This window comes from Tupaia chinensis, unplaced genomic scaffold (genome assembly GCF_000334495.1).
Source record: "Tupaia chinensis unplaced genomic scaffold, TupChi_1.0 Scaffold000581_1, whole genome shotgun sequence".
In the NCBI taxonomy this organism is placed as follows: Eukaryota; Metazoa; Chordata; class Mammalia; order Scandentia; family Tupaiidae; genus Tupaia; species Tupaia belangeri.
In genome coordinates, this window is record NW_006160097.1 from 1331536 (window position 1) to 1339679 (window position 8144).

Consider the following 8144-nt stretch of genomic DNA (forward strand, 5'->3'; position numbering starts at 1 on the left):
GTGGTTTATTACTAAGCTCAAAATTTAGTGACATACCCAGAGAAAGATAAGAGTGTTTCTCAGGGTACAGAAAAATGATGGTTTCTTACAGTTTTGAGAGCAGGAGAGTTGTCAATCAGCATAAAGAGTCCTTTACATTGACCTGGCCCCAAAAGGTGGAACATCTGGAAACAGAAGCTTACAGGTTATAGGTGAGTTTGAAATTCTTAAGTTGGTGATTAGAAAAGGTCTGTGTCTTGAGAAGAGATTAGTAAAATAATGTCTGTGATTTACTTTAACATTAAGAAGAAGACTTACTATATATATCACAAAGATATTATGCTATGGATAGGATGCAAGAGAGTCCTGCTATCAATGGGCCAAAATGGTCTTTTATTGACTCCTTCTAGGCCCTCTGGAAGGGATTTTAGAATCAGGAAAAAGTCATCAGACTTTTGTCTTCAAGATCACTGTGTTGGGAACCAGCAGTTAGCGTAATGGCTATGTCGCTGGATTCCCACGTAGTCGACCGCGGTTCACGTCCCGGACCCGGTGGCTTAGAACTCACGCTGGGCACGTGTGCGTGCATGCCCAAGATCCCGAGAGGAGAATGGAGGAGAAGAGATTGTGGCATGACCATCCCCCCTGGGGGGTGATTTCTCGCTTTCTTTCTCTATGTCTCTCTCTGTCTGTCTGGTGAGTGCATGCGCCCTTTAGCTAAAATCTCTCAAAAAAAAAAAAAATAGCTTTTGTCCCTAAGAAAACTATACATATCAAATATGTATATGGACAGAGGTGGGAAAAAACTGCTTGTGTGACCCATAAACACACTGTCGTTGAGCATCCATGGAATCATAAATTAATGCTTTTCTATGTAGCAACTAAACTAGTATCTGATAAAGTTTATGTAATAAGATGACAGTCACATTGACATGCTGCTAAAACAAAATAAACTCACAGCTTCTACTCTTTTTTGGGGGGGTGGGGGAGAGATTTTCACTATAGGGCACATGCGCTCACCAGACAGACAGAGAGAGACATAGAGACAGAAAGCGAGAAATCACCCCCCAGGGGGGATGGTCACGCCACAATCCCTTCTCCTCCATTCTCCTCTCAGGATCTTGGGCACGCACGCACACGCGCCCGGCGTGAGTTTTAAGCCACCGGGTCCGGGACGTGAACTGCGGTCGACTATGTGGGAGTCCAGCGACATAGCCATTATGCTAACTACTGGTTCCCTCAACTCCTACTCTTAAACTATTCAAAAAAAAGTAAGGGATACTACCTTTAAATTTATTTTTCAGAAAATATACAGAATTTAGTTCCATGAATCTGATCCTTAAATTGTCTTCTAGACTGATTTGTTCAGCTTAAGTGTCATCTAAAAATAATAATAAGAGAAAACCCTACTAACCTATATTTCTAGATTCACCTTTGCAAGAAGTATGAACTTAACTTCATTCATTACCATAAATTGTAATGATTAATCCTAAAAAAGAATAAATATCCAGTATTGTGGACAGGGCACAAGATTTGTACTAGTGTGACTTTAAACAAGTAATGGACCTATTCATCTGAATACATTTCTATTTTAAAGTAGAGTTATAAATGAACTGAAAGAAATCTGAAAACAAAAATTATTTGTAATCAGATAGTGGGGGGAAAGGAAATGATAAACATTCTGACAATGGGTTTAACATCTAGTATTTTAGAATCTAAAAATATGAGCTTTAGTTATGAGGCAGGAGAAAGCTTGCAAATGGAAGTGGGTAAGAGGGCTGGAACGTTTACCTTTGTGGCTAGATAGAAAAACCAATCAGGGCAAAAAAAAACCCTGCCCAAGATAAATGTAGGCAGGAGGTTTCTAGTGAGGGGTATATAGCTAATTAAGCCACATTTAATATAGCCAATGAGATAAATTAGAGGTCCAAGTCACATTTGACAGAGCCAATGATATAAATCAATGGGTCCAGCTACATTTGATAGAGTAAATGAAATGAGAACAATCAGTGGGCCCAGTCAATGATCAACCAATACAACCTAGATTTAAAAAACTAAAGCTCATGGAATATAAGTTCCAAGGCCCTTGAGCCACTCTTTCTCTCTCCCTGCGTGGGCCCACTCCTACTCTTGGGACTGTACTTATGCTTTTACTTAATAAACACCTTTTCTTTTTCTTTTTGCTATTGGTCTGTTTTGTTCAATTCTTTGTCTGAAACACAAAGAACTTGGATATCATCACAGAAGTCATCCTGCAACAGTTAGAGAAATCTAAAATATTCTAGACATCCTTTAAAGTCTTCCTAAGTCCATGACCCAAGTGTCAACAACTGAAGAGTTTAAACTGTCATAATGAGCATTCTTTTATGCATTCCTTCACAAGTTCTTTAAAGATTTTACAAAGATATATACTAGTCTATTTAAAACAGAATCAAAGAATCTTAATAAATCTTGCTCCCTCTTCCTTTTACACAAACACAGTACAAAATGTCAAATGTTCTGGCCTCTTTATTTGTACATGGACAAAAACAAAAGGGGAATTGTTGAGGCTAGCTACATCAGGGCAATTTGTAGAGACTAAGAAAGGAACGGCACTAGACTGTTATCTCACTCTGTTGGCATAGTGTTTCTGGGTGATGGTTTTGTTGCAGCAATCAATCTAGTTCCAGAATTTCAGATATCTTAGGTAGTAGGTCAAAATTTATCTAGTCTCCAATCCCCTAATTTGTCCACAAGAAATCAAAACTAAGAAATATAAGTGACCTGCTTGTTATCACCTAACTACTTGGTAGTTAGACCTAGAATCTGCTCTCTGGACTCCTAACTGGTGTTCTTTTTACAACTAGACATCAAAAGCTATTTTTATGAAAGTGATGGCCCTTCCTATAGTTTCCAAACCACCCAGATTCTTAAGCCCTGTCCATCTGTTGCTCACTTGTTATCCTTGCATTTGGTTTCTTTTAAATGGAGGTTCTGCTCAGATGATTTCAGAGCCATTTGCCATGACCCTCTTATTATACACCCCAAGTTCTTGTGCAGACATCCTACTTCCCTAATGTTTGCACTTCATATTTTACCACAGCTTAATTCTATCTTCTCCTTTGAATGAATAAGCTATTTATACTAACTCATGACTTTTGACTTATACTTGATGATCCTTCCTAGTCTTCATTTCTTTGTTTCAATATTACAAAAGGTTTAAGGTAAGTGCCTCTTAAGAACATAATCCTTTTTAGCACTCTCATTATTCCTTTATTTTTCTGGATTCTCAAGCTACTGAATAGAAACTTTGTAGATTCTTTGAACCCAAACTTCTGTCTCTGCCCTGAACAGATGGTCCCCCAGGCCTGGACAGAGCCCCTTCAGCCTGTCCTAGTTGGTGCCTTTCCTAACAGTTCCTGGCTTCTGCTGCCCTCTAGCAGCCATTAGTAGGATGGCAGGACTTGAAACAAAGTCATATCTTTTATTGACCTGAATTACTTAGGTTATTTTGGCTTCGTGTATATAAAACCTAAAAGCAAACATAAATAAAAAAAAAAAAAAAGTAGTGTGACATAAAATCAGTGCCACTGTCCTGTGAGTCCCTTATCCCCAGTCTAAGTCAGAAGCTGTCCTTTTTTTTTTTTTTTGCCAAGAATGTGAGCACTCACTGGAGGAAGACAGCAAAATGAGAAAACACCTCCCATGGGGAGTATTCACACTGCAATTTCATCTCCTCCATTTCTCTTGGAATTTTGAGGTTGTACACTTACGCCCAGCATGTTTTTTCAAGCCACTGGGTCTTGGACTTTATCTGGATCCTGCCATAGAGGATTGAGCCTTAATCACCACATCACAAATTGACCCCAGAACTTAATTTTAACATTAGTCTTATAATGCATCTAATAATTATGTATAGGCATGCAATCGTTTATGCCTTAATTTATTTGCTAAACTCTGATGACTATCGGGTTCCTTTCAAGCATTAACTCTTTAAGCCTCCCTTCTGCTCATTCAAAAGGAAAAAAAATGACAAAATAAAAAATCTAAATACCTACCAGGTATTACTTAAATTGTGGTACATCTTATAATAGTTTATTCTGTAACTCTCTCTGTCTCTCAGGTAAGTTCACATGCCTTCTAACCATGGAAAAATGTTTACAATGTAATATTAACTCTAACAAATAAACAATTTTTTTGGAAAAAGAATTACTGCAATAAAGAGAAGGAAGAGTTTGAAGTGTTAATGATGGCTAATTTTTGTATTATCTAGTAAGCATGTGTTACCTTTTATAATTGTAAAAGCTGCCTCACATCTGAGTATAAAACTTAAAGAGCAAAAACATCCAAAAAGAACAGATGCACGGGTTACCATTGTGATGACACTGACATTACCATAACCAAGAAATGGGTCACATTAGTTTGAATGAGATCAAATGTTAAAGTGGGGAACCAGCAGTTAGCGTAATGGCTATGTTGCTGGACTCCCACGTAGTCGACCGCGATTCACGTCCCAGACCTGATGGCTTAAAACTCACATCGGGTGCATGTGCGTGCATGCCCACGATCCCGAGAGGAGAATGGAGGAGAAGGGATTGAGGCGTGACCATCCCCCCGGGGGGGTGATTTCTTGCTTTCTGTCTCTCTATCTCTCTCTGTCTGTCTGGCGAGCGCACACGCCCTATAGCAAAAATCTCTCCAAAAAAAAAAAAATTTTAAAATGGCAAAAAAAACTAAAATTTTAGCTTTTTTTCTTTTTTCTCTTATGTAGGAAAACTTAAAGAGCAAAAACATCCAAAAAGAACAGATGCACGGGTTACCATTGTGATGACACTGACATTACCATAACCAAGAAATGGGTCACATTAGTTTGAATGAGATCAAATGTTAAAGTGGGGAACCAGCAGTTAGCGTAATGGCTATGTTGCTGGACTCCCACGTAGTCGACCGCGATTCACGTCCCAGACCTGATGGCTTAAAACTCACATCGGGTGCATGTGCGTGCATGCCCACGATCCCGAGAGGAGAATGGAGGAGAAGGGATTGAGGCGTGACCATCCCCCCGGGGGGGTGATTTCTTGCTTTCTGTCTCTCTATCTCTCTCTGTCTGTCTGGCGAGCGCACACGCCCTATAGCAAAAATCTCTCCAAAAAAAAAAAATGTTAAAATGGCAAGACAAACTAGAATCTTAGCTATGTTCTCTTGTCTCTCTGCCTAGAATTAGGAAGAGAATCCCTTTAGGCAAATGAAGTTCACTAATTTTTCAACAATTTATATGGAGGTAGTTTTAAAAGTGGGTTACCAGATGCTTTATTGCTTTGAGAATGCAGAATTTTGAGCAATTTAGATGAGTTATTTGAGTTTATTTTCTGTTTCTTTTTTTTTTAATATGTTGGAGGATGCATGCATTCACCAGAGGCACAGAGAGAGGGAGAGAGATAATGCACTACATAATTGGGTGCAATCACACTACAAACCCTTTTTCCACTTCTCCATCCTGTCAGCATTTGGGGAATGTGCACACATATACCCAGCATGTGTTTTAAGCCATCAGGGCCTCATCTGTCATGTGGGATCTGGTTCCCATAGTCACCAAGCCATGGGACTGTGCCTGTGAGTTTTTAAACCAAATGTGACCTTCTGAAAAATCAAACTGATGAAATAGGTGACTCCATTTACATAAGCATTAATACTGCCATAAAGGAGGACTTGTGGTGTCAACAATCATATATGTGTTTAAGGTTTCCTATTTATAGTCAATTTCCTTCTAGAAAGTTCCTACTAATTTACACTGTGGGTATGGGATAAACAAGAGAGCCTGTAGGTTCTGCATTTTTTTCAGCATGCTCACAGCAAATCTGCTGCTTTCTCTCTTTCTAAAAAGAGTATGTTGAGGGAACTAGCAGTTAGCGTAATGGCTATGTCGCTGGATTCCCATGCAGTCGACCGTGGTTCGCATCCCAGACCCGGTGGCTTAAAACTCACGTCGGGCGCGTGTGCATGCGTGCCCAAGATCCCAAGAGGAGAATGAAGGAGAAGGGATTGTGGCGTGACCATCCCCTCTGGGGGGTGATTTCTCGCTTTCTGTCTCTATGTCTCTCTCTGTCTGTGTGGCGAGCACACGTGCCCTGTAGTGAAAACCTCTCCAAAAAAATAAATAAATAAAAGAGTATGTTGAATCACAGGTGGTACAACAGTAATGCAATTAGACCCACATTGGAATGTCCTGGATGTGATCTGACCTGGCTGAGATGGGATGGATAGCAGCATGAAGACTCTGTTGGAAATGACTTTTTCTGTCTCTCTCTCTCCTTCTAATCTCTCTCTCATGGAACAAATAAACATTTTTTTAAAAAGAGAATTTGTTATAATAAGAATAATCATCACATCTGCTCCTATAATTATTCTTTTAAATAAATCCTATTCAAATTTTGGTTCTTTCTCATTGTAGGTAGCAAATTTCTTGCCACTCATCATGTGCAAGGATACACACTGTCATGATAGATGGGAGAAATTGCCACCAGAATGAGGACCAGGTGCCACAATCAGAATCAGTGCTGCTGTCCTGGATTAAGTTACTGAGCATAATCTTTTTTTTTTTTTTTTTTTTTTTTTTAGTTTTCCTTGTTTTAGTTTTTCAAAGAAACTTTTGGTAACAGAAGACATTTAAAAGTGTATCTTTTGCTAACCTTTCTGAGTCCCTTTTACTGTATTCACTTCACATTTTATGGGTTGACTAAACACAGGTTTCCCAATGTTTTTCAAGGTTAATTTCTAAACCTTCCATTAAAGGAGAAGATGAATCTATGTAAAGAAACCAGCATGCTTGGATGGAATCTTCTACTCAAGCTCAGGTTATTTTATTACACTATTAATCTTGATGCATTTTTAATTAACATTTTTTAATCAAGCACATGAATTAAAAATGGAATCCAAAAAGATATTTTAAATGACTATTTCTCTAAATTACCCTGCTTGTTACTTACAAAATGTTTATTTTCTTACTCTTATCTATCTTAAATGACCTATCAGAATTTATCTGTGTAAATGAATAAAACTTAATTCTCTTTTTTAAAAATGAGTATTATTGAAACACCTTTTGAAATTGGATCATATGGTAACAAAAAATCAGTGCTAATTTCCTGATTTTGATTATTGTATTAGTTATGCAGGAGTAAGTCCTTATTAGTAGTAAAGTACTCACAAGTAATAGCAACTTATCCTAAAATGGTTCATGAAAACAAGTTTCTTATACTATTATTGCAAATTTTTTTATAAATTTAAAGTTACAAGTAAATAAAGTTGTATATTCACCCAAATCCTTCCCTATCTCTTTCTCTATTTTTCTCCACTTATCACCATCTAATATATGATTTATTTTACTTATATTTAATTAATATGTTATATATATTAATATATATTATATATTATTTATTTATATACTATAAGTATATGTACTTTGTATTATTTTTACAAAAATTATTTTGAAGGCATCACAGCACTCTTAATAGTGCCTAGTTCATAGATGATGCTCAGTAAGTATTAGTGTAGTGAATTGACTTCCTATCTTCAGGTATAGTTGACCTATTAGCCACTGATAAAGCAAATCTAAAATCCCAGCAAGCTATTTTGAACATAGAGTTTCACTTACTGACTTGCATAAAAAAAGAATTTCTCATTCAAATGAAAGACTTTCTGCAGAAATACAAATCTTTCCATGCCTGGACAAACCCTGATTCACTTCCTAAAGAACAGTTTAATCCTTTAGAATCCCAGATTCCCAAAGGCCTCTAATTTTGTGGGTGGTTATACATAACAAAATAGCCCCCAGTAGTTTTTCAAGAACAAAGAATGATCTACTTCTAAGTCAATTGAAGTTACCTCTTTTTCAAAATGGGTTTGAACAAAACAAAATTTCTGAGTTTAAATGGACAACTCTTTTGTTTTCTAGTGAACTCATCAAAATTTTCAACATTCTTAGGAAAAATTTAAGACATCTTGCTAAATCATCTATGGGGAATAAATGATAGTGCAGCAGTAAAACACAACATTCTCAAAGGCTAACCTACATGAAATGTTCTGAATTTGTGTCTAGAGACTTTTCTAGGCAGGGGAGAAACAAGTTTGCACATGATCTGAGCCTGGCTGAGGCTGGGAATGGATCATGGCATCAAAACCCTGTTAGA